Genomic DNA, 22,375 nt, shown 5'->3' on the forward strand with positions numbered 1-22,375 from the left:
GTCGTGGTGGCGCACGCTTTTGATCCCAGCACTTGGGAGGCAGAGGCAGGCGGATTTCTGAGTTCGAGGCCAGCCTGGTCTACAAAGTGAGTTCCAGGACAGCCAGAGCTATACAGAGAAACCCTGTCTCGATCGAAAAAAAGCGCCGCAAGACCGGGGGGGGGGGGGGGGGGGGTTAAGCGAAAACCCTGCCACAAGAAGCGAAAGTATGAGCTGGGACGGCCCGCTGCCAACACGAAGATTGGCCCTCGCCGCATACACACAGTCCAAATTCGAGGAGGCAATAAGAAGTACCGTGCCCTGAGATTGGATGTGGGGAACTTTTCCTGGGGCGCTGAGTGTTGTACTCGCAAAACAAGGATCATTGATGTTGTCTACAATGCATCCAACAACGAGCTTGTCCGCACCAAGACCCTAGTGAAGAACTGCATCGTGCTTATTGACAGCACGCTGTACCGACAGTGGTACGAGTCCCACTATGCACTGCCCCTGGGCCGCAAGAAGGGGGCCAAGCTGACTCCTGAGGAGGAAGAGATTTTAAACAAAAAACGATCAAAGAAAATTCAAAAGAAATATGAGGAAAGGAAAAAGAATGCCAAAATCAGCAGCCTCCTGGAGGAGCAGCTCCAGCAGGGCAAGCTTCTCGCCTGTATTGCCTCACGACCAGGCCAGTGTGGCAGAGCAGACGGCTATGTGCTCGAAGGCAAGGAGCTGGAGTTCTATCTGCGGAAGATCAAAGCCCGGAAAGGCAAATGAGCCTCATGCGTAGTGTAATAAAGGTGTCTGCTGTTCTATTAAAAAAAAAAAAAAAAAAAAAGACAACTTCCATATCCCATCTCTAGTCTTCTCATTTCCCTACAAGCTAACCCTTCCTGATCCTTTGACTACTTTTCTTTTTTTTGACATGTCAATGAGCCAGCTTACTCCCTGGTCGTTATTTTCTGGACAAGAATTTGTGTTAAGATGTGGATCCCAGAAAGAGATGTTTTTTGAGACAGGGTGTAGCCCTGGCTGTCTTGGAACTCACTTTGTAGACCAGGCTGGCCTTGAACTCAGAAATCTGCCTGCCTCTGCCTCCGGAGTGCTGGGATTATTAAAAGGCGTGCGCCACCACACCCGGCTACAGATGCATTCTTATACAAAGAAAATGGGACCTGATCTCCCGTACACACATTGTATGCTCCCTACTATATTTTGGTTGGGCGAATTATTTAGTTGGGCTTTTTGGAGGATCATACAAATTCATTATTTCCAATGTAAACATTACCCGTTTTGTTTTGTTCTGTTCTAGACAAGGTCTTACTATATAGCTCTGACTATCCTGGAACTCACTATGTAGACTAGGCTGACCTGGAAACTCAAGAGATCTGCCTGCTTCTGCGTGTCTGCTGCTAGGCATAAAATCTTATTGCCTCTGCTCCCAGCTCCTGTTTATAACCTTTCCCCACTGGAAGATCCAGAGTTCCTTGAAGGAGCTGAGGTGGTGATTCTCTTTCTGAAGTTGCGGACAATGAGCTTAAAGTCAGCAGAGTTTCCTCAGAAGAGAGGTAAGGGCACTTATAGGCAAATACCAGCCAACTATTCCCCTCTCTCCTTTTGCAACCACTTTTGTTTGCTTACATTGCTTTGGTTCTCTTCTGTTTTGGAGACAGGGTCAGTCACATTTTGCAGTCCTGATGGCCTGTAATGTATGATATAATGCAAGCTGTCTGGAATTAGAGTCAGTCCTCTGCCTGCCAAACTCTGGGAGTACAAGCATGACCCACCATGACTGACATAGCATCTTCCAGGCCCACAAGGGCTATATCATGAGACCCACTCTCAAAATAATTAGCCGGGCATGGTGGTGCAAGCCTTTAATCCCAGCACTCAGGAGGCAGAGGCAGGCAGATTTCTGAGTTCGAGGCCAGCCTGGTGTACAAAGTGAGTTCCAGGACAGCTAGAGCTCCTGTCTCGAAAAAGGCAATCTAGAGCAGTGGTTCTCAACCTTCCTAAAACTGTGACCCTTTAATATAGTTCCTCGTGCTGTGGTGCTCCCAAATATAAAACTATTTCATTGCTGCTTCATAACTGTAATTTTGCTACTGTTATAAATCATAATGCAAATATCTGATATGCAGGATATTTGATATGCAACCCCTGTTTTGACCCCCACTCAAAGGAGCTTAACCCACAAGTTGAGAAGCACTGATCTAAAGGCTTCCAAAAAATAAGACCTAAAGGTCACCCAGCTAGCTCAGCAGATAAAGGCACTCGCCTCAAGTCCAAGTTTCAAAACTTAAAAAAAAAAAAAGTAAGACCTGGAAACTAGTCTAGGAGCCTGATTATCCAGATAAAGAAAATGCCCAATTATGGATGAGTTGCCATTATCCTTGATGCAGGCCAAAGAGTTAGCCCTTTCCCTTTTATTTTTCTGGCAGAGGAAAAGGTTTATTGTAAATAAAGCATAGTCAGAGGTAGAGACATCTGGGAGAGGCCAGAGTGGGCGTGGCCGTGAGCTGGGCCACGCCCTTGAGGAGAGCAGGGAGGAGAGAGAGCCAGGAGACCAGGCGAGTAAAAGGTAGACTAAAAAGCTCCCTTTCCCTTTTTTATTTTTCAAAATATTTATCAGTGTAATTTTGTCTTCATCTAAAGCCTTAATGAGGAGGCTGGAGAGATAGTTCCGCGGTTACGAGCATCAGCTGCTCTTTTCAGAGAACCCAGGTTTGATTCCTAGCACTCACTCACATGGTGGCTCACACCTATCTGTAATTACCTATCCAATTCCAGGTAATCCTACAATCTTTTCTAGCCTCTGAGGGCACAGTACACAAGTGATCCACAGACATGCACATAGGCAAAAATGATAGTTATTTCTTTACTGATGGCAAAATGAGCCAATTCAAGCCAGATTAGATGATATTAAATGCAGGTCTATTAGGAAGGTACTTTCTATCGAGTTCACTGGCCCCAAGGACTGAGGGAAGGGAAGTGGGTGTGAACGTGGGGGGCGGGGGGGGGGGCTGGGAGGGCATGAGTGTACAGAGAGAAGAGGAGGAGAGTAAGGAGACCAATTTGTCTGGATTATATAGGGAAGTGAGGCAGGATATGCCAGGTAGAGACTGAGGGAAGCTAAGAGAACCTTAAGACCAGGTTTGCTTTGATATGCAAAATATGCACCTCAGTCCCTTGTCCCAAAACCAAACACAAAATAGCCATATACGTAAGTTTGCTTGTTTGTTTTTTCCAAGACAGGGTCTTACAGCTCTGGTTATCCTGGAACTCACTCTGTAGACCAGGTTGGGCCCGACTCACAAAGATCCACACCTGCCTTTGCCTCACAAATGGATTAGAGGTGTGTGCCACTATGCCACGCCATAAATAACTTAATATAAACATATCCAACAGAACATGGCTTAGAAAATGGAGCTTTAAGCCGGGCGTGGTGGCGCACGCCTTTAATCCCAGCACTCGGGAGGCAGAGGCAGGTGGACTTCTGAGTTCGAGGCCAGCTTGGTCTACAAAGTGAGTGCCAGGACAGCCAGGGCTACACACAGAGAAACCCTGTCTCGAAAAACCAAAAAAAAAAAAAAAAAAAAAAAAGAAAATGGAGCTTTACCGGCACGTGGAGGGCTGAAACGGGAAGATCACTCAAAGCGTGGAGCTTTGCCCATCAAAACTGTACATATTGTGTACAGATAAATGTAGATAAATCTCTTCTCTCCTACCATGTAGGTTCCAGGTAGGTTAAACTCAAATCATTAGACTCCTTTGTAAGAATCTTTACCCACTGAGCCATATTGATGGGCACCCAGCATGGTTGTTAAACCACCAATGAAGGTGCCTAAGACTTCACTGATTTACTACAATAAAAAATAAACTGTCGGGCATGGTGATGCACACCTTTAATCCCAGCACTCGGGAGGCGAGGCAGGCAGATTTCAGAGTTCAAGGCCATCCTGATCTACAAAGTGAGTTCCAGGACAGCCAGGGCTACACAGAGAAACCCTGTCTCGAAAAACCAAAAAATAAAAAAATAAACTAAGGCCAGGCAAGGTGGTGCAAGCCTTTAACCCCAGCGTTCCAGAGGCAGAAACAGGAGGGTCTCCCAGTTCCAGGCCCGCCTGATCTTCATGGAAGAGAGACCCTGCCTCAAAACAAAACAAAAAAAGTAAACCCTAACTATATCATTTTCTACATCTACCAATCAAACTTAAAGAGAAATAACGTGCCTTAAAGGTTCAAAGCTGACCTTGGTGCTCACCACTTCCTTCCTTAAGAAGACTGTGACATAAACAGGAAACCTGATTTCCGGTCTGTTTCTTGAAACCAGAACATTATCAAACTTTCAGTGTCTCAAGTTACTGCCTCTCTCCATGTGTTCCTGGCCAGCCTCATTTCCATCCTCTCTTTCTCTCCCCTGTCTCTGCTCCTTTTTTTTTTTTTGTTGTTGTTTTTTTTTTTGTTTGTTTTTTTGTTTTTTTTTTTGTTTTTTTCGAGACAGGGTTTCTCTGTGAAGCCCTGGCTGTCCTGGAAATCACTTTGTAGACCAAGCTGGCCTCGAACTCAGAAACCTGCCTGCCTCTGTCTCCCGAGTGCTGGGATTAAAGGCATGCGCCACCACTCCCAGCTCTACTCCCTTCTTAACTACCCCTCATCACCCCAAATAAACTGTATTCAATACTTCAATACAAAAAAAAAAAGTTTTGAACTTTTTGTTTCCTTGGGTTGTTGTTGTTGCAGGTCTTTGCTACTTTGTGGGTTCTTTTTTCCACCTTAGTCCCCCCCCCCCCACTCCTAACACTAGATAGAATGGAAACAAGGATAGAGGGGAGAGAGGAATTATGAAAACCCCGGAACCTAACTTCTTACCTTTGTTTCTTCTTTGACCACTGCTGCCTTAAACCACCACCACAAACCCACCCACCTCTCAGGGCCCTAGCATTTATGTACCCTCTGAGAAGTTCCCAGGATTCCAAAGGCCACACAATTGTAGAAATTATCCGCAGCTGGAAAAACCTCACTTCTGCTAGAGCACGAAGCAAATCATAATCAGCTGCTGCAGAGTCCGAAGCTGTCCCGCATCCTGGGATTAACAAAATATTTCTGTGTCTTTTAAAGAAACCTAAATTTCTGAATCCTCAGAATTGTTACTACAGATTATGATTTTTAAGGCTTTTTCCTTAAGTTTTATTTATTTTTATGTCTATGGCTATCTTGCCTGCAGGCATGACTGGTGCCTACAAAGGCTAGAATCCTTTTTTTGATCCCCTGCAGCTGGAATTTTAGATGGTTGTGAGCTTCCCTTCACGTGGGTCCCAAGAGTCCCACCTGGTAGACCACAACTGTCTATTGAACCATCTCTCTAGCTCTTTATTTTGTATTTTGAGACAGGATTTTACTGTGTAGCCCTGGGTCAGGCCAGGCTATGCTAATGAAGACCAGGCTGGTCTCAAACTCACAAAGATCCATCTGCTCCTGCTCAACCATGGCTGGCACATAGTTTACATTTTTGGATGTGTGTGTGTGTGTTCCCACACATACATATACCATATGTGTTCAGATGCTCACAGATGCCAGAGGAAGGCATCAGACCCCTTGCCTTGGATCCAGAGTTATAGGCAGTTGTGTGCTATAGTCATATTAGATATGGTGTTGGGGATTGAACTCAGGTCCTCTTCAAGAGCAGGGAGAGGCCTGCACCACTGAGCCATCGCTCCAGCCCCACAGCTTACCTTCTTAGTCACCACTCTCAAGTTCAATGACAGTAAATGTATAATTATGGTTAACTCGTTTTCTTTGGTATAAAGGGATATTAGTGTACACAGGTAGAATGAATTGTGTAGCACTTGTGTCTGTTTTCCAGGGAGGCCAGGACGAAACATGCCTGGGGACTTGCACAGCTGCAGTTACTTTCCCATCAGTTCTGGAGGCTTGAGGCACAAGATGGGGGGTCACAGGTTTGTTTCTTCCTGAGGTTTCTTTCCTTGGCTTGCAGTTGGCCACCTTTGGCTGCATGTACGTGGGGGGGGGGGGGTGTCACTTTAGCCTGTGTGTTGTCTGTGCTTTTGTTTTGTATGTTTTAATTTTTTTTTTTTCTGAGATAGGATTTCCCTGTGTAACAGCCCTGGCTGTCCTGGAACTTGCTTTGTAGAACAGTCTGGCCTCAAACTCACAGAGAGCCACCTGCCTTTGCCTCTCAAGTGCAGGGATTAAAGGCATGTGCCACCATAGCCAGCATTATTATTATTATTAATTATTATTATTATTATTATTATATTATAGAAAACTTGTGGGGGCTGGAGAGATGGCTCAATGGTTAAGTGCACTGGTTGCTCCTCCACAGGTCCTGAGTTCAATTCTCAACAACCACATGGTGGCTCAGGACCATCCGTAATGGGATTTGATGCGCTCTTCTGGTATGCAGTGTACATGCAACAGAGCTCTCCTACATTAAACAAACAAAGGCTTTTCATATTAAAGGTCATTGGCCTGGTTAGAATTGATTTCTGTGCTTGTTGCTACATAGCAATTCAATTTTGTTTTTTCAATGCAGACAATAACTGCTACGGCTCCATTACTGACTCTATAAACCGAATATGAGTCTTGACTTTCCTATTTAACATAAATATTGAAGGCATTGTAAAAGAGGTATGATTTTTTTTAGATTTGTTTTTGTTTTGTTTTTTTGTTTGTTTTTGTTTTTTTGAGACAGGGTTTCTCTGTATAGCCCTGGCTGTCCTCGAACTCAGAAATCCGCCTGTCTCTGCCTCCCGAGTGCTGGGATTAAAGGCAGGCGCCACCACGCCCGGCTTAGATTTATTTTTATGTGTATGAGGGAACATATGCCTGTACCCTTTGAGCCTGGTGCCTGCAGAAACCAGAAGAGGGCATTAGATCCTCTCAGAATGGAGTTCCAGTTATGTGCTGCCACGTAGGTGCCGGGAACTCAACCCAGGTCCTCAGGAAGAGCAGCCAGCACCCTTAACTGCTGGGCCATCTCAACAGCTTAGAGGTAATGAAAACTGTTCTCAATGTTCTTAATTATGCATATATACGTGTGTCCTTCTATATGTTCTTATGGGAGCAGGAACGTAGGGAGGTCTGTGGCATCAAATCTGCTTGGTGCTAGAGTTACCTGCAGTTGTAAGTCCCAGGATGTGTGGGAGCAGGGAAGAGCAGTATGCACTCTTAACCACAGAATCCAAGCCGGCCCCAAGCTAGTTCCAGGCCTTGAGTTAACTAAGATTCTGTAATTTAGAAACAGAACAAAACAAACACCCCAATCATTTTATATTAAGATTGTGCCATAATTTACATCTAATGCTGTCTTCTGTGGTTCAATCCTTTTGTACATTTCCTATTAATTGTTCCTCCCCCCCCCCAACTCCCACCCCCGGCATGCTCAGGAGGGGTGGAGGCCGATTTGATCCCAGACCCCCAGGAGCTGGGCCTTCAGGCAGCTGTGAGGATTCTTTTCCTGAAAAGGCGTGTGCAGGCCTTGCTATCTAGCTAGCCCTATGCCTCCAGTCCGTCCACCCCCCCCACACACACACACACCCCTGCCCCCGTCACTGCTTAGGGTAAATTTCTTCAAGTGGCAATACTAGGCTAAAGCAAACACCCTGAAGACAATTATGAAAGAAAGAAAATCGGCCAGCAATGGGTCTTTACAGTCCCATTCTCAAAACCCTGTAGTGAGTAATTCTTCAATCAGCTCCATAGCATAGGGCTGTGCTCAAATTACTAAGGAAGAGCCTCAGATGCTAAGATGCTAGCAGCATCTCTCCGTGGCCGTGGCAAGCTTTCCTGTTTCTGGCTTACAAGGGCTTCTGCCCTCAGTGTCACAGCTGGTGACCTCCGTGGTGGTCAATGTTGGAACAGGTTCAGGAGATTTACAGGTAATCTCAGCACCCCTGCTTTCTCCCATTTTATACTCCACAGCTCAGCAAACTCCCTTCAGGACGGTGTGTTTGTAGTCGCTCTTAAAACTCCCCTTTCCAACCCCGTTGCGTGGAGTTTTAGCACGGACGTCCCCTTTCCAGTCAACGGTAAAACTGGTTAAAGTTTGTCACTAAGGCGCTTCAAACGGAATTCCGCGTCGCTCTAAGTTTACAGATCAAAGCCCACCTAGCGAGAGCGGAGGTGAAGCTCGCAATTGTTCAGGGGCTAAAACGCAGCAGGAAGCAGAATTTAGATAAGTTAAATCTCTCACGGGAAGACGACACTGCCAGAGGGAGCAATTGCACAAGGTTCCTTACTCTTATGTAAAGAACTGTAGGAAGTCTGTTCCACCAGGGCCCGGATAGCTCAGTCGGTAGAGCATCAGACTTTTAATCTGAGGGTCCAGGGTTCAAGTCCCTGTTCGGGCGCTTGTCTTTTTAAAATTTTTCTCCCCCACTTCGAATCAGCAAACGTTACACAAATTTAAAGGCAGTTAAAGCTAACTAGTGTATGTATCCTATCGTCATTCATTTCTGGTGAGGACTTAGACATTTCACGTCTCCACTGTCCAGATCTCGCGTTGTAGACAAAAATTAGCAAGTACCTTAAGGTTATGTAGGATAGCCTTAAGTCTATGAAAAACACACCTAGCCGTATTGTTACTAATTGTTTCCTAAGAATCAGGCAATTAAGTATGAAACATCGTGTAAAATTTGTAGCCGCCCGAACAGGGACTTGAACCCTGGACCCTCAGATTAAAAGTCTGATGCTCTACCGACTGAGCTATCCGGGCGCTCTGAGGGTCAGTTTTCTCCTGTATTTACTTGATATAATGGTAACCTGTCTCCCCCCCCCCCCTCCTTTTTTTCCTGGCAAGCTAAAAAATAGGCTTCAGTTAGTCTATTTTTAACGTATTAAAAACAATATTTCTTTTTCCATTTTGTTCCATCTACTTAATAAGCACTTTCCAAAGTCTTTCATAGTCGATGTTTGATAAGTTGCCAGTACCTACTAAACGCTCTAAAACAAAATTAATACTAATAAATTACAGGAAAATGGACAAACAAGGCGACACTTCCGCATAGGATTGTGATCTTTTTTTATTACACATTTAAAAAAAAAAAAAAAGATTTTTTTTTGGTTTTTTTCGAGACAGGGTTTCTCTGTATAGCCCTGGCTGTCCTGGAACTCACTTTGTGAACCAGGCTGGCCTCGAACTCAGAAATCCACCTGCCTCTGCCTTGCGGGTGCCAGATTTGATGGTCTAATATTTCACGAAAATAGAAGTAAAGAAAAAGGTGGGTCTGAGTCTAGATCCTAAGAAAGGGAGTTTAAACTTTTTTGTTGTTGTTGTTGTTGTTTTTTGTTTGTTTGTTTGTTTGTTTGTTTTCTAGACAGGGTTTCTCTGTGTAGCCCTGGCTGTCCTGGAACTCAGAAATCTCTCTGCCTCCCGAGTGCTGGGATTAAAGGCGTGCGCCACCACGCCCGGCTGAGTTTAAACTTTTTACATCTTGAGTTTTTCTTCTCCTCTCCTTTCAGCATCCCAAGATGAATCCTTTCAAAGCAAGATTTCTACACCTAAGAGTAGCAGACTGCAGGAGGATCTCTGTGAGTTGAAGGCCAGCCTAGTCTACCCTGTGAGCATGCCCTCCTGAACTCCACAGGGGCCCACATGACACACACACACACACACACACACACACACAAACATAAACATATATAGAGAATTAAAGCTAAAATAAACCTTAAAGATATAGTCAGTCTCCAGATCTACCGAGTTCTGCTGCATAGAGTACAGAATTATGAAAGCCCAAACACTGAGATAGGATTTCTCCTTGGTTGCTGAATACTTGAGCCTCCGAAACACAAAGAACTGCAAAATAGCTTAGCCTTGGTTGGAGAAATGTTCTTTTCCTAGAACTGTGTGGTTCTTTAAGAACAATGACCAGACCAGCTAAGGGATCCCAAATAGGCCTGGGTCTGCACACATGTGAGAGGATTAGTCAGGTCTCTACATACATGAGGAAATTGTCAGGTCTGTACACACATCAGGGGATTAGTCTGCCTTAGTTATGGTTTCATTGCTATGATAAAAACCATGATCACACACAACTGGGGGTTGGGGGGAGAGATTTATTTCTGCTTAGCGCTCCACATCACTGGGATGTCAGGGCAGGAAGTCAGCCAGGGCAGGAGCTGATGCAGAAACTTTGTAGGAGTGTTTCTTTCTGACTTGACTTGCTCAACCTACTTTCTTTTTCTTTCTTTTCCTCTTCTTCCTCCTTCTCCTCTTCCTCCTCTTCCTCTTTCTCCTCCTCGTCCTTCTTTTTTAGAGACAGGGTTTCTCTGTGTTTGGTGCCAGCTGTCCTAGAACTCACTCTGTAGACCAGGCCTGCATGAAACTCAGAGGCTGGCCTGCCTCTGCTGGGATTAAAGTCAAGTACCACCACTGACCAGCTTCAGCCGGATTTCTTTTTTTGTTTGTTTGTTTTTTTAAAATATTATTTATTTATTATTTATACAAGTACACCATAGCTATTTTCAGACACACACCAGAAGAGGGCATCAGATCTCATTACAGATGGTTGTGAGCCATCATGTGTTTGCTGGGAATAGAACTCAGGACCTTCAGAAGAGCAGTCAGTTCTCCTAACCGCTGAGCCATCTCTCCAGCCCCTTGTTTGGGTTCTTTTTGGTTGTTTTGTTTTGTTTTTTGACAGGGTTTCTCTGTATAGCCTGTCTGTCCTGGAACTCACTTTGTAGACCAGGCTGGCCTCAAACTCAGAAATCCACCTGCCTCTGCCTCACAAGTGCTGGGATTAAAGGCATGTGCCACCACTGCCTGGCTCAGCCTGATTTCCTATAGCATCCAGGACCACTAGCCTAGTCCTGCCCACAGTGAGCTGGGCCTTCCCACATCAGTCATCAATCAAGAAAACACACCACAGGCTTGTCCACAGGTCAATATAGTAAAAGCATTTTCTCAACTGAAGTTCCATTTTCTTGAATGACTCTGGGTTGTATCAAAGTTATGTATAACCAGCCAGCACACCCTCCAAATGCAAGTTTTTATTATTCTATTACATTTTCCATTGCAAATTAAATCTGAGGGAGCAAGCCCAAAATGTACAAGGACAGCTGGTCAGATGGTGCAGTGGGTTAAACACAAGCCTGTTTTAACACCATTAAAGTGATGGTGTACACATTTAATCCCAGCACTCGGGAGACTGAGTTTGAAGCCAGCCTGGTCTACAGAGTGAGTTCCAGGACAGCCAGGGCTACACAGAGGGAAAGGAAGGAAGGAAACAGGAAACAGTTGGGGGCTGAAGAGATGACTAGGTAGCTATGAGCACATCAGCTCTTGCACAGGACACAGGGAACTCACACAGCAGGCAGCTCACAACTGCCTGTAACTCCAATTCCAGGGGACTAATAACATCTGTTTTCCTCAGGACTCCTTCCTGCAGGCACCTGGAGCACAGGCAAACACACACACACACAACTAAACAAATCTTTAAACATATGCAAACAGCAAATAAATGCAGGACCTGAAGAGCAATAGGGTATTGTTAAGGCCTGGGTAACTAACTGCTGCCTGGTCTAGCCAGCCATTTTATGCTGTTATTACTGTTACGAATAAACTTTATCATGTGCTGTTACTACGGTTACTAGAAAACTTTCTGATGCCTGAGTTGATTGCATATTCTGTTATGTTTTGTGTTGGAGTCCAGGAATCGCCTCATAAGCCACACAAACACTGGTCTCAGTCAGACAATATTGAACATACACCCCAGGCCTAGTCAACCAGGGCTATGGTCCAGATTCAGGAACTGAACCAAGACCCTGAGTTAAGGTCCTACAGGATTTTTAAGCCCCAAATCCACAAACATCTGTGCCAAGTTGTTTCACCATTCAGGATTTAAGGATAGGGGGTTTGCTTAGGAACATCTCTTTGTTGTACACTTCTCCTGTTCCCATTGTTTGGGGTATTCAACTGTGGCAGGAGACTTGCCTTATCTAATATTCATATCTGTCTTAGTTAGGGTTTTACTGCTGTGAACAGACACCATGACCAAGGCAACTCCTATAAGGACAACATTTAATTGGGGCTGGCTTACAGGTTCAGAGGTTCAGTCCATTGCCGTCAAGGTGGGAGCATGGCATTGGAGGAAACGAGAGTTCTATATCTTGTTCCAAAGGCAAACAGAAGAAGATTGGCTTCCAGAGAGCTAGGATCAGGGTCTCAAAGTCCATGCCCACAATGACATACTTACTCCAACAAGGCCACACCTACTCCAACAAGGCCACACCTCCTAATAGAGTCATTCCCTGGGCTAAGCATATTCAAACCATCACAGACTTGTTCCTAAGGAAACCCCCTGTCTTAGTTAGGGTTTTACTGCTGTGAACAGACACCATGACCAAGACAAGTCTTATAAAAAAAATACTTAATTGGGGCTGGCTTACAGGTTCAGAGGTTCAGTCCATTATCATCAAGGTGGGAGCATGGCAGTATCCAGGCAGGCATGGCACAGGAGGAGCTGAGAGTTCTATGTCTTCATCCAAAGGCTGCTAGTGGAAGACTGACTTCCAGGCAACTAGGGTGAGGATCTTATACCCACACCCACAATGACACACCCATTCCAACCAGGTCACACCTATTCCAACAAGGCCACACCTTCAGATGGTGCCACTCCCTGGTCCAAGGATATACAAACCATCACACCCCCTATCCGTGAATTCTAATTGGTGGAATAACTTGGCACAGATGTTTGTGGATGTCAGGCTTAAAAGCTCAGTAGGATTCTGGATCAAGGTTGTGGTCAGCTTTGGAGTCTGCTCTGTGGTCCTGATCAGTCAGTCCGGGGTGAATGCTCAATAAACTATCCCCATCTGATTGAGATACATGTGGTTTGTGGGGTGACCCCGGACCCTGACAAGTATGATTTATAAAATGGACGGGACTAGAGTTTTCAATAAGAAAACTACATTATCAGAGTGGAGCTGAAGCAGTTGTCAGCCATATGGAAGAAACTGTAATGAGCTAAACAAATATCTATCTATTTAATTACTTGGACCTATTTCTTGAGCAAGTTATATATCTCAAGCAAGAAAAATGTTTCTCTGTCTCTTTGTTCGAGGTGTGGGATGAATCACACTCCCGGATTTTTGTAGCCCTGGGTGGCCTGGAACCTGCTGCTATGTAGATTATGGCTAGCCTCAAACTCCCAGAAATCTGCCTGCTTCTGCCCCCAGAGGGCTGGGATTAAAATTGTGGAATACTACACCTTGCACACCACATTTTATGGGAAGGGAAACAGTGCTTGTTCAGGATGCCTGAGAGAAACAGGAATAAAGAGACCTTCATGGTTTCCTCCCACAAAGGCCTTGTCACAGCTGGATGATAAAGCCAGATGTTTCAAGTTAAACTGATTAAATGAGATTGGCCAACCAGTGAACTGCTCACTGAGCAGGGTGGCCAGGAGGAACACAGCAAATCTGAAAGGAACTTGGAGAGCACATGCCACACTCGCTGGCAGAAGTGAAGGGAAATGGGGAGACTGTGGCCAGGCTTGGGGCAGGCTAAGGAGGACAACGTTGCTCTTATGAGACGTTTGGCCTGCCAGTGGTAGAGCACACCTTTGTTACCAGCACTCAGGAGGCAGAGGCAGGTGGATTTCTGAGTTGGAGGCCAGCATGGTCTACTGAGTTAGTTCCAGTACAGCCAGGGATCCATAGAAAAACCCTGTCTCAGAAGAGGAAGAAGAAGAGGAGGAGGAAGAGGAGGAGGAGGAGGAGGAGGAGGAGGAGGAAATTAACACAGCAGGGCCCATCTGAGGCAGCAATAAATGTCTCTGCTTTGCGTGTATGTTGTGTGGAAACACCATCACAGGTGTCGTCTCACACCTTGCCTTACCTAGAACCAAACATCTTGCCTGCTTCTTGAAACTGTTTCTTGCATGACTGCTGGATTTAATGTGTCCACTAGAGGGCAGGCTAAACTCACAAATTCTGCACATGGAGCATCTAGTTCTCTGGGGCTGCTGTTGTTTTATTTATTTTATTTTTGAATGTATGTGTATGCGTGCCTGTCTGTCTTGTCACTGTGTGATGAACACGCCTGTGGCGGCCAGAAGAGGGTGCTGAACCTCTGGAACTGGAGTTTCTTGGGCCACCTGCTGTGGGTCCAGCAACTGAACCAACTCCTCCGAAAGAGCAGCAGGTGCTCAATGGCTGAGCCATCCCTCTCTCTGTCTAGCCCTTGTTTATTATGAGTTTTGAGATGTCTATGTATCCCAGTCTAGCCTTAAACTCTTCATCCCCCTTCCTCCTCCCTGGAGTTCTGAGATTTCCAGTGTTCGATGCCAAGCCCAGGTGGGCCTTCTGTAGGTGTCACAGGCTTAATTTCACCCACTAATTATTTTCAGACTGCTGCTATTTTGAGTGTTTTTTGTTGTTGTTGTTGTTGTTGTTTTTTTTTTTTTTTTTTTTTTTTTTTTTTTTTCTTCTTTTTCGAGACAGGGCTTCTCTGTGTACCCCTGGCTGTCCTGGAACTCACTTTGTAGACCAGGCTGGCCTCGAACTCAGAAATCCGCCTGCCTCTGCCTCCCGAGTGTTAGGATCAAAGGCTTGCGCCACCACACCCAGCTCGAATTTTTTTTTTTTTTTTTTTTAAAGATAGGGTTCACTAGAGCCTGGAGAGATGGCTCAGCGTCAAAGTCACTGGCTGCTCTTCTAGAGGTTCAATTCCCAGCAACCACACCGTGGCTTACAACCATCCACAATGAGATCCTGATACCCTCTTCTGTCTTACAAGACAGAGCAGTCACATACACAACTAAATACATGTTTAAAAAGACAGGGTCTCATTGTGTAGCACCGGCTGGTGTCAAATTTATATTCCTCCTACACGCCTCACACTTTGCCAGAATTAATGTGTGTGCCCAGTTCCCACCAGTTCTTTTAGTGGTGTGTGGGGGAGTTAGAATGTGAGATCAATACATCACCATTAACTACCATCACTATGCTGTACATCAGAGTCCCCCAAATTCAAAGCTCAAAGTTTCTTTCCTCTGAATAATAACCTGTCACTCCCCTACCAGCACAACCTCAGCCCCCAACTGCTTCTGTCAGTCTAACTGTCTGAATTCCACAGAAGTTAAATCATATACTGTCTGTATCTCTTTATCTGACTTAACACATGGAGTGTGATTTCCCCCTATGTTCATTAGTGCAGATACAAATGAGACTTTATTATTATTATTATTATTATTATTATTATTTTAGGTTTCTTGGTGTAGCTCTGGCTGTCCTGGAACTCACTTTGTAGACCAGGCTGGCCTCGAACTCAGAGATCCACCTGACTCTGCTGAGATTAAAGGTATGTGCCACCACTGATAGGCAGTTTCCTTCATTCTTAAAACTGAAGAGTATTCTGCACTAGATAAGGATCAGTCATGTTTTCCTTACACGCTCATTTATTAATGGACCCCTTAAGGCGGGTATGTGGCTGTCAGGAATAATGATGTAATGAGAAGGCTGGCTTGGAATTCCCCAGCTGATCTGCTGACCTCAAAGGTACAGCAATCCTCCTGCCTCTGCCTCCTAAGGCTGTGATTACAGGTGTGTCAATCTGGCCTCTCCTGCATTGCTAATAATAGTACTCTAGCCTTCTAAACCCACAGTTTAGTGTCTGGCCCTGAAGCCATTTACAACAAATGAAAAAGTTGCATGCCTTAAAAAAGACTAGGGGGTCAAAAAGATGGCGCCACAGTTCAGAATACTGACTGCTCTTCCAGAAGACCTGGGTTTGATTCTCAGCACCACAAAGTGACTTACAACCACCTGAACTTACAGATCTAGGAAATCTATCCTCCTCCTCTGGCCTCTACAGGCAACGAGAATGCATTCTGTACACAAACAAACATGCAGCCAAAACACTCAGACACATAAAATAGTGATAAAAAGACATTTCAAGAAGTCTTCAATGGAGCCAACTGTAGCAGTGCAGGCCTGTAATTGCTGCACTCAAGAGGCGGTGGGGGTGTGCTGGGCGTGGTGGTGCACGCCTTTAATCCCAGCAGAGGCAGGCGGATTTCTGAGTTTGAGGCCAGCCTGGTCTACAGAGTGAGTTCCAGGACAGCCAGGGCTACACAGAGAAACCCTGTCTTGAAAAAAAAAAAAAAAGAGGCAGTGGGGGAAGGATTGTTTAAAAAACCCTCTCTTTCAACAAAAACAACAAAATTACCCTCCCCGAGAGAAAGAGAGAGAGAGAAATGGAGAATAGAAGACAAGAGAATCCAAGATATAGCTCAGTTCATAAAGTACTTGGCTTTGAAAGCTTGAGAACCTAAGCTCAGATCCTCAGAATCTACGATAAAAATGTCCAGCGTTGTGGTGCCCTTGTAATCCTGGAGACTGCAAAATGGGCGGATGGTGGAGATGCTCCAGAGGTCACGGGCCAGCTAGTTTCAAGCAAAGTTCCTTGCCTCTGAGGGTCCCTGTCTCAAACCATCAAACAAACAAACATGGAGGTGCTGTAAAGAAGATTCCAGTTAAATATTATTAAATAGAATATTTATTATTGCCTCCATAACAAATCCCCTTTACCCCTCAGTTAAGTGGACTTCAAAGCATACAGAGCTAGGACTAGGGCTATAGTTCAATGGTAGATTGTTGCCTCTCACGCATGACATAATATGTCCAGTACCTAGTACTGCCAAGCCAACTGCTAGGGAGCCGAGTGTGGTGTGCAATAGGTGTAATCTCAGCAGTTGGGAGGTAGAGGTAGGAGGGTCTGGAGTTCAAGGCCACCCTCAGCTATAGAGCAGAGCTACATCAGAGTTTGTCTAAAAAACAAAACCCCCTACTTCAAAACAAATGTCTGACCTTACAGTTCAGTAGGTTAGAAGTCCACCCAAGTCTCTGGACTGAAGCCTGGGTGTCTGTCACAAGGCTGTGTTTCTTCTGTTTTTTGTCTTTTCCTCACCTCCAGGGGACGTCCAGCTACAACCCGAAAGCCATCCACATTCATTCTTCTACCCTTCCTTCCATCATCCTGGGCATCTCTGGGAAGGACTGTCAGTTTTAAGGGCAGGAGTGATTAGACTGGGCCTTGCTGGATAATCCAAGATAAGCTTCTAATCTACAAACCTCTGATCACACCTGCGTTGCCTTTTTAAATACCGTCTTCTTTTGTGTGTGTATGTGTGTGTGGGGGGGGGGGCGGTGAGGGGGATAGGATGTGGTCATTCCTTCAACTGGAAGTTCTGCCTGCCTGGATTGAATACTGTGTGGGTGGCATGTGTGGGTTCTTCTTCCTCCTCCTCCTCCTCCTCCTCTTCTTCTTCTTCTTCCTCCTCTTCTTCCTCCTCCTCCTCCTCTTCCCTCGTCCTCTTCTTCTTTCTTCTTCTTCCTCTTCTTCTTCTTTCTTCCTCCTCCTCCTCTTCCTCTTCCTCCTCCTGTTCCTCTCCCTTCTGGTTTTTCAAGACAGGATTTCTCTGTGTAGCCTTGGCTGTCCTGGAACTCACTTTGTAGACCAGGCTTGCCTGGAACTCAGAGATTTTTTTAAAAAAAGATTTATTTATTTACTTTATGTGAATATACTGTCTCTCTCTTCAGACACACCAAAAGAAGACATCAGATCACTTTACAGATGATTCCCATGTGGTTGCTGGAAATTGAACTGAGGACCTCTGGAAGAGCAGTCAATGCTTTTAACCTCTGAGCCATCTTCCCAGCTCTAAGAGCCCTTCCCACCCCCTCACCCCCACCCCCCAGACAGGGTTTCTCTGTACAGCCCTGGCTGTCCTTGAACTCACTCTGTAGACCAGGCTGGCCTCAAACTCAGAAATCCGCCTGCCTCTGCCTCACAAGTGCTGGAATTAAAGGTGTGTGCCACCACTGCCCAGCAAAAGCCCTCTTCTTTATTCTTCCGCTGAACCTGTCCTGAAGACCTGCAACTCTGACTCAGTGTTATACATCCGGGTGTCTAGGTGCTACAGATGAAAACATTCAAATAGTATCTGCATCATCATACAAAAATATCCAGCACTAGCTGTGGCCTCTATGCTAGCTGTAAGCAGCTGTGGGCCTCCATCCTTAGTTCTCTCTTGGTGTTGGGGGCTTAAGCCAGGGCCTTGTGTAAACCGAGTTATGTACTCCCTCGTTTCTTTCTTTTTTTTTTTTTTAAGATTTATTTATTTATTATATGTAAGTATACTGTAGCTGTCTTCAGACACTCCAGAAGAGGGAGTCAGATTTTGTTACAGATGGTTGTGAGCCACCATGTGGTTGCTGGGATTTGAACTCTGGACCTTCAGAAGAGCAGTCGGGTGCTCTTACCCACTGAGCCATCTCACCAGCCCCCCTCGTTTCTTTCTATGGTCATTTAAAACCTAACCACATTTTTTACATCTTCAATCCTATCTATTGGTTTTGTTTTGTTTTGTTTTTCAAGGCAGGGTTTCTCTGTGTAGCCCTGGCTGTCCTAGAACTCACTCTGTAGACCAGGCTGGCTTCGAACTCAGAATTCTGCCTGCCTCTGTCTCTCAAGTGCTGGGATGAAAGGCATGTGCCACCACAACCAGCTTTCTATACTATTTTTACTCTTTTTGTCTCAGCAGAATTCTCAAAGACGATCAAGTAGCAACTATTTTTTTTCTTCAGGGTATAGCTTCAAGACTTACTGCTCTCCAAATCCATTTGCCAGTGAGTCTCTCCAGGCAACTTTGTCTCGCATGCTTTGGGCCATCTCCTTTCCTCTTTGGGACAGTTTGCATTTTCACCCCTTTGCTCCCTGGTCTTACCTCTCAGCATAGGAACACATTTCTTTCTTGTCTTAAAAGAAAACCAAGCCAAGGGTGTTGGCTCAGCACTTAGGAGAAAGAGGCAGTACAATCATGAATTTGAAGCCAGCCTGGGCTACATATCAAGTTCAAATGGCAGCCTCAGCTACATGGGAAAACCTGTGCCAAACAACACTTCCATACCTGATCTTTCATGCTCCTTTGTATTCCTCCTCTAGTTGTTAAGCTTCTAGAACGAGTCTTTCACCATCAAGCCACCGGAACCTGATTTAGCTCTCACAGGCTTCTTTTTCTCTTCACTCACCTAGTGATGCCCATGAGGTTTCTATCTAACCGTTCCATTTCATCCTCGATGAAAACAAAACAATATTCTCCCTCAAATACTTTAGAATTGTGAACTCGACTTTTTGGGGGTGGGGGTTAAGATTGAATTTATTTTTAGATTCTGTATATGCTTGTGGGGGTGTGCACATGCATATGGATGCCTGCAGAGGCCAGGAGAAAAAGCAGCAGCTCTCCTGGAGTTACACACCACACCCGTTGGGGTGCTTCTGCCTCCCAGGTGCTGATTGAGGACCTGGCTTAGGGACTCCCCTTTTGTACTGCTTTTCTCCACCACAGGACTTCCTCTAGTTGTTCAAATCCTCATTCTACTAGACAGCTCTCCTCTTTGTGAGCTCTCCCCAGTTTCTACCTCTACCAACCTAGGAAGGCTTTAGCCCTTGTCTCCTGGAAAACTGCTCCGGTTTCTTACAGAGTTTCATGCAAATAAGGGGGCGGGATCAAAGGCCCCATGTGTTTTATAAAGACCTTTCTGACTTTGATAGACTGAAATGGTAGTATCTTAAATATTTCCTTGGGGCAAGGCAAGGGATGCTTAACAGATGTTTCCATAGAAGCCTTAGCTAGAGAGCAGAGGGCATGGGAGCTGAGACACCTTCTCCCACCAAGGCTTGAAGGGGTACTGAGGAAGAAGGCTGAATCCCAGTGTGACTGGCAAAGAAAGGAAGATAGCAAAGAACAAGTTCCTGGTTGAAGAAAGTGTACTTGGAGATCCGAGACCCTAGTTATTATGCAAACGGAGCTGGCCAGTACTGGGTAGAGCCCTTAGGAAAATGCTTGACACAGGTGCTTTAAGGGAGGTGCCCGGAGAAAATAACACAGTTTCAAAGTTTGCTTCCTACCTTAATAGGGTTGGAGGCTTCTCTACTTCTCCTCCCCACTCAGGTTGGAAGACCGCCCTTGAGCAAACGGGAGAGAAAAGTGCCAACACAGCCTCCCCCACGAAGGTGGTAGTTCTTTAGAGCATCCCTATCATGCATAATTATGAGAGGAAATTTTCGAACGGATAACTGAACGCCCAGCCCGTGTCGCTTCCAATAAGGTGATCTGGCTTGTTTCACCTGACCCAGAGCAAGGGGTTCCAGCCTGGAAAACGACGACAATCTGCCAGCGGGAAGTGGGATTGCTGGCCCCCGGGGTCTGCTCAGGACGCCGCACACGGTGCGGAGGCGGGAGCGGGAGGGGGAGGGGAGGGGGAGAGGAAGAGGGGAGGGAGGGGGCCCGTGTTCCCGCCGCCCCGCCCTCTGGCTCCCGCGACTAGGCGATTCGGCGTTGCGGCTGTTGCCGGCGGCCTGGGCCGCGGTCCTGGCAGGAGCCGGTGAGCCTCGCGCGCCGTGCAGTGCGCCGGCTGTCCGGGAGATGGCTTCTCCCCGCTCGCTCGCCGTTCGCGCTATTGTCTCACCCGGGGCTGCCTGACTGCGAGCTCGTGCACGCTCCCGGCAGACAGCACCGGGCCCGGGCCCGGCCCCCACGCCCGTCGCTTGCCCGTGTGTCTCCTGCTGCGGGGATCCCAGTGCCCGCGCGGTGCGAGCGAAGGGAGCAGGCGACACTGAACATCACGCGGGGGCTGGAGCCGCCTGGATCTTCCGAGCGAGCCGGGTCGGCGGAGCCCTAGACACCCAGCCACGACAGTCAGGGTGTCGCGGCAGAACCCGCGGCCAGCGCAGGTAGGAAGAGCACGCGGCGGGGAGGACGACCCCGGGGCTGCGGAGCGCCCTCTTAGTCGGGGCGACGTGGGCAGAGCTCCCGCCCCGAAGCGCCAGCGCCGGGGCCAACAATGGCAGGGCCGAGAGCCCAGCCGGGTCCTCCGAGCACTGCAGGTTGCTCGCCCCCGCCCCACGGCTCGCCCGCGACTCGCGGCCTCGCCGGGCTTGCACCCGCCTCCTCCTCCGGAACACACTTCCCGGGTGCAGCTGCAAGACGAGCTGGGACCAGGGGACCGCTTTGGAGTCGATTTGTTTATTAGTTTGTTTAAGAGCAAAACCTGTCCTGGAGTGGGGGGTGGTGGGAGTGGTGCCTTCCTGTGCAGCGGGAGTGAGAAGTCAGCGTCCAACCTCGGGACGGTACACATTTTCGGCCAGGCGGAGGGTAGGGTTGGCCTTATAAGGATACTGCAAAAGCAGAAGACTGAAAGCTTGCAGGAGAGACTAGGACCTTCAGGCCCGAGTCCCCGGCCCTCCGGGAAAGTGCTCCTCTCCTGGGCAGTACTTGCCCCTCATTTTTCAGTTTTACACAGCTGCAGCTTTGGTGCGATGATAGAAGCTGGAAGCCCCAGCAAAACTGCCAAGCTGGGGTGGGTGGGGTGAAAAGTCCAGGGGCTTGGCAGGCTTCTGGGGTGTGGAAAGAGGTTACCAAATGTATGAGGTTAGTGCATTCACCCTTGTTGTGCAGAGGTTGAAGTGTCTAAACTCTGCCATTGCTCCTTCAGGCTAACCTGGCCCTACATCTCACCTCCCTTTAGGTATCTTTGTGGTTTCCCAGTCCCAGCCCACCAGTCATATTTAGGGTGAAAGTCCTATTGTCTCTGGTTGCCCTGGTGTTTTTATTCAACTTGGTCAGAGAGTTCTGCAGCCTGGACTGATAGACCCTAGCAGGCCTTTGATTCCTTAGCGGCTGGCAAGCTACCTGGGCTACAGAAGTGGGCTGATACAGCCCCTCCTTTCTCTAAACTACCTGCTTGTCTGGGACATGGCCAAGCAGATGTAAGCAATTTGCACTGAATTCCAGCCCCAAACCAGCCCTGAATGAAAACTTACTCGATTTGCTCCCACTAGGCCTTGGAAAGAGATTCAGGAGAGAAATGGCAACCCTGACACACAAATAGCCTCCCTCTTTCCAGCTGCAGCTCCTGGAGCCCAGTCAGCGAGCCTGACGCTCCTTCAGAGCCTGGTAGTCCCATTCGGGGCTGTGTCCGTGGAAAAATTCAGTCGAGGCACATTTTATAGCCCTGCCTGACGGCCTGCAGTGTCTGAGGAGACGGTGGCTTTGAACAAGAGCCCTGGACCCAGACTGGGGCTGCTTCTCCTTTGGCTTTTGGGAAGCCCAAGGTTTGGCTCTTGTAGCTCAGAGCTTACTGCTGAGTGCATGGGTGTGTCTGTCTGAATCTGATCAAGCTCCCAGGCCTGGCCAGAAGGCAAGCCTATCCATTTTCCTTTCCACTGGAGCACTGGGTAAGGGAAGGGCAATTCGTTTATTTTGGGCTCTACACATTTTCATTTTTCTGGGGTGCTTCTTTGGCTTTGCCTGTTGGTCTGGAGCAATTTTTTTTCTTCCCCATGACCTAACTGTGCTCCTACAGAGGT

The 22,375-nt window shown here is 46.9% G+C and overlaps 2 protein-coding genes, 1 long non-coding RNA gene, 2 other non-coding genes and 1 pseudogene across 6 annotated transcripts in view; 4 read left to right on the plus strand and 2 right to left on the minus strand.

Annotated features, from left to right (window-relative positions):
• The window catches only part of Mdm4 (transformed mouse 3T3 cell double minute 4), a 44,483-nt gene extending 39,579 nt beyond the window's left edge, over positions 1-4,904 (minus strand). Inside the window, exon 1 of the mRNA NM_001302802.1 lies at positions 4,852-4,904. The gene's annotated coding sequence lies outside the window, so the exon portion shown is untranslated. The remainder of the gene's footprint in view (positions 1-4,851) is intronic.
• Gm29257 lies at positions 141-817 on the plus strand (annotated as a pseudogene).
• On the plus strand, positions 1,050-10,187 carry Gm41953. Its single transcript, XR_878532.1, has 3 exons — positions 1,050-1,547; positions 5,846-5,939; positions 9,463-10,187. It is a non-coding gene; the product is annotated as a predicted gene, 41953 (long non-coding RNA).
• On the plus strand, positions 8,279-8,351 carry n-TKctt26. The gene has a single exon. It is a non-coding gene; the product is annotated as a tRNA-Lys (tRNA).
• On the minus strand, positions 8,644-8,716 carry n-TKctt25. Its single transcript has one exon. It is a non-coding gene; the product is annotated as a tRNA-Lys (tRNA).
• Positions 10,188-19,988: 9,801 nt separating the features above from the next.
• Pik3c2b (phosphatidylinositol-4-phosphate 3-kinase catalytic subunit type 2 beta) overlaps positions 19,989-22,375 on the plus strand; it is a 63,020-nt gene continuing 60,633 nt past the window's right edge. The window contains exon 1 of one of the 2 annotated variants that reach the window (XM_006529532.2): positions 19,989-20,234. The gene's annotated coding sequence lies outside the window, so the exon portion shown is untranslated. Of the gene's footprint in view, positions 20,235-20,328; positions 20,741-22,375 lie in introns of those variants that run through there. The other variant, NM_001099276.2, reaches the window with a different exon arrangement.

Source organism: Mus musculus, chromosome 1, assembly GCF_000001635.26.
Source record: "Mus musculus strain C57BL/6J chromosome 1, GRCm38.p6 C57BL/6J".
NCBI lineage: Eukaryota > Metazoa > Chordata > Mammalia > Rodentia > Muridae > Mus > Mus musculus.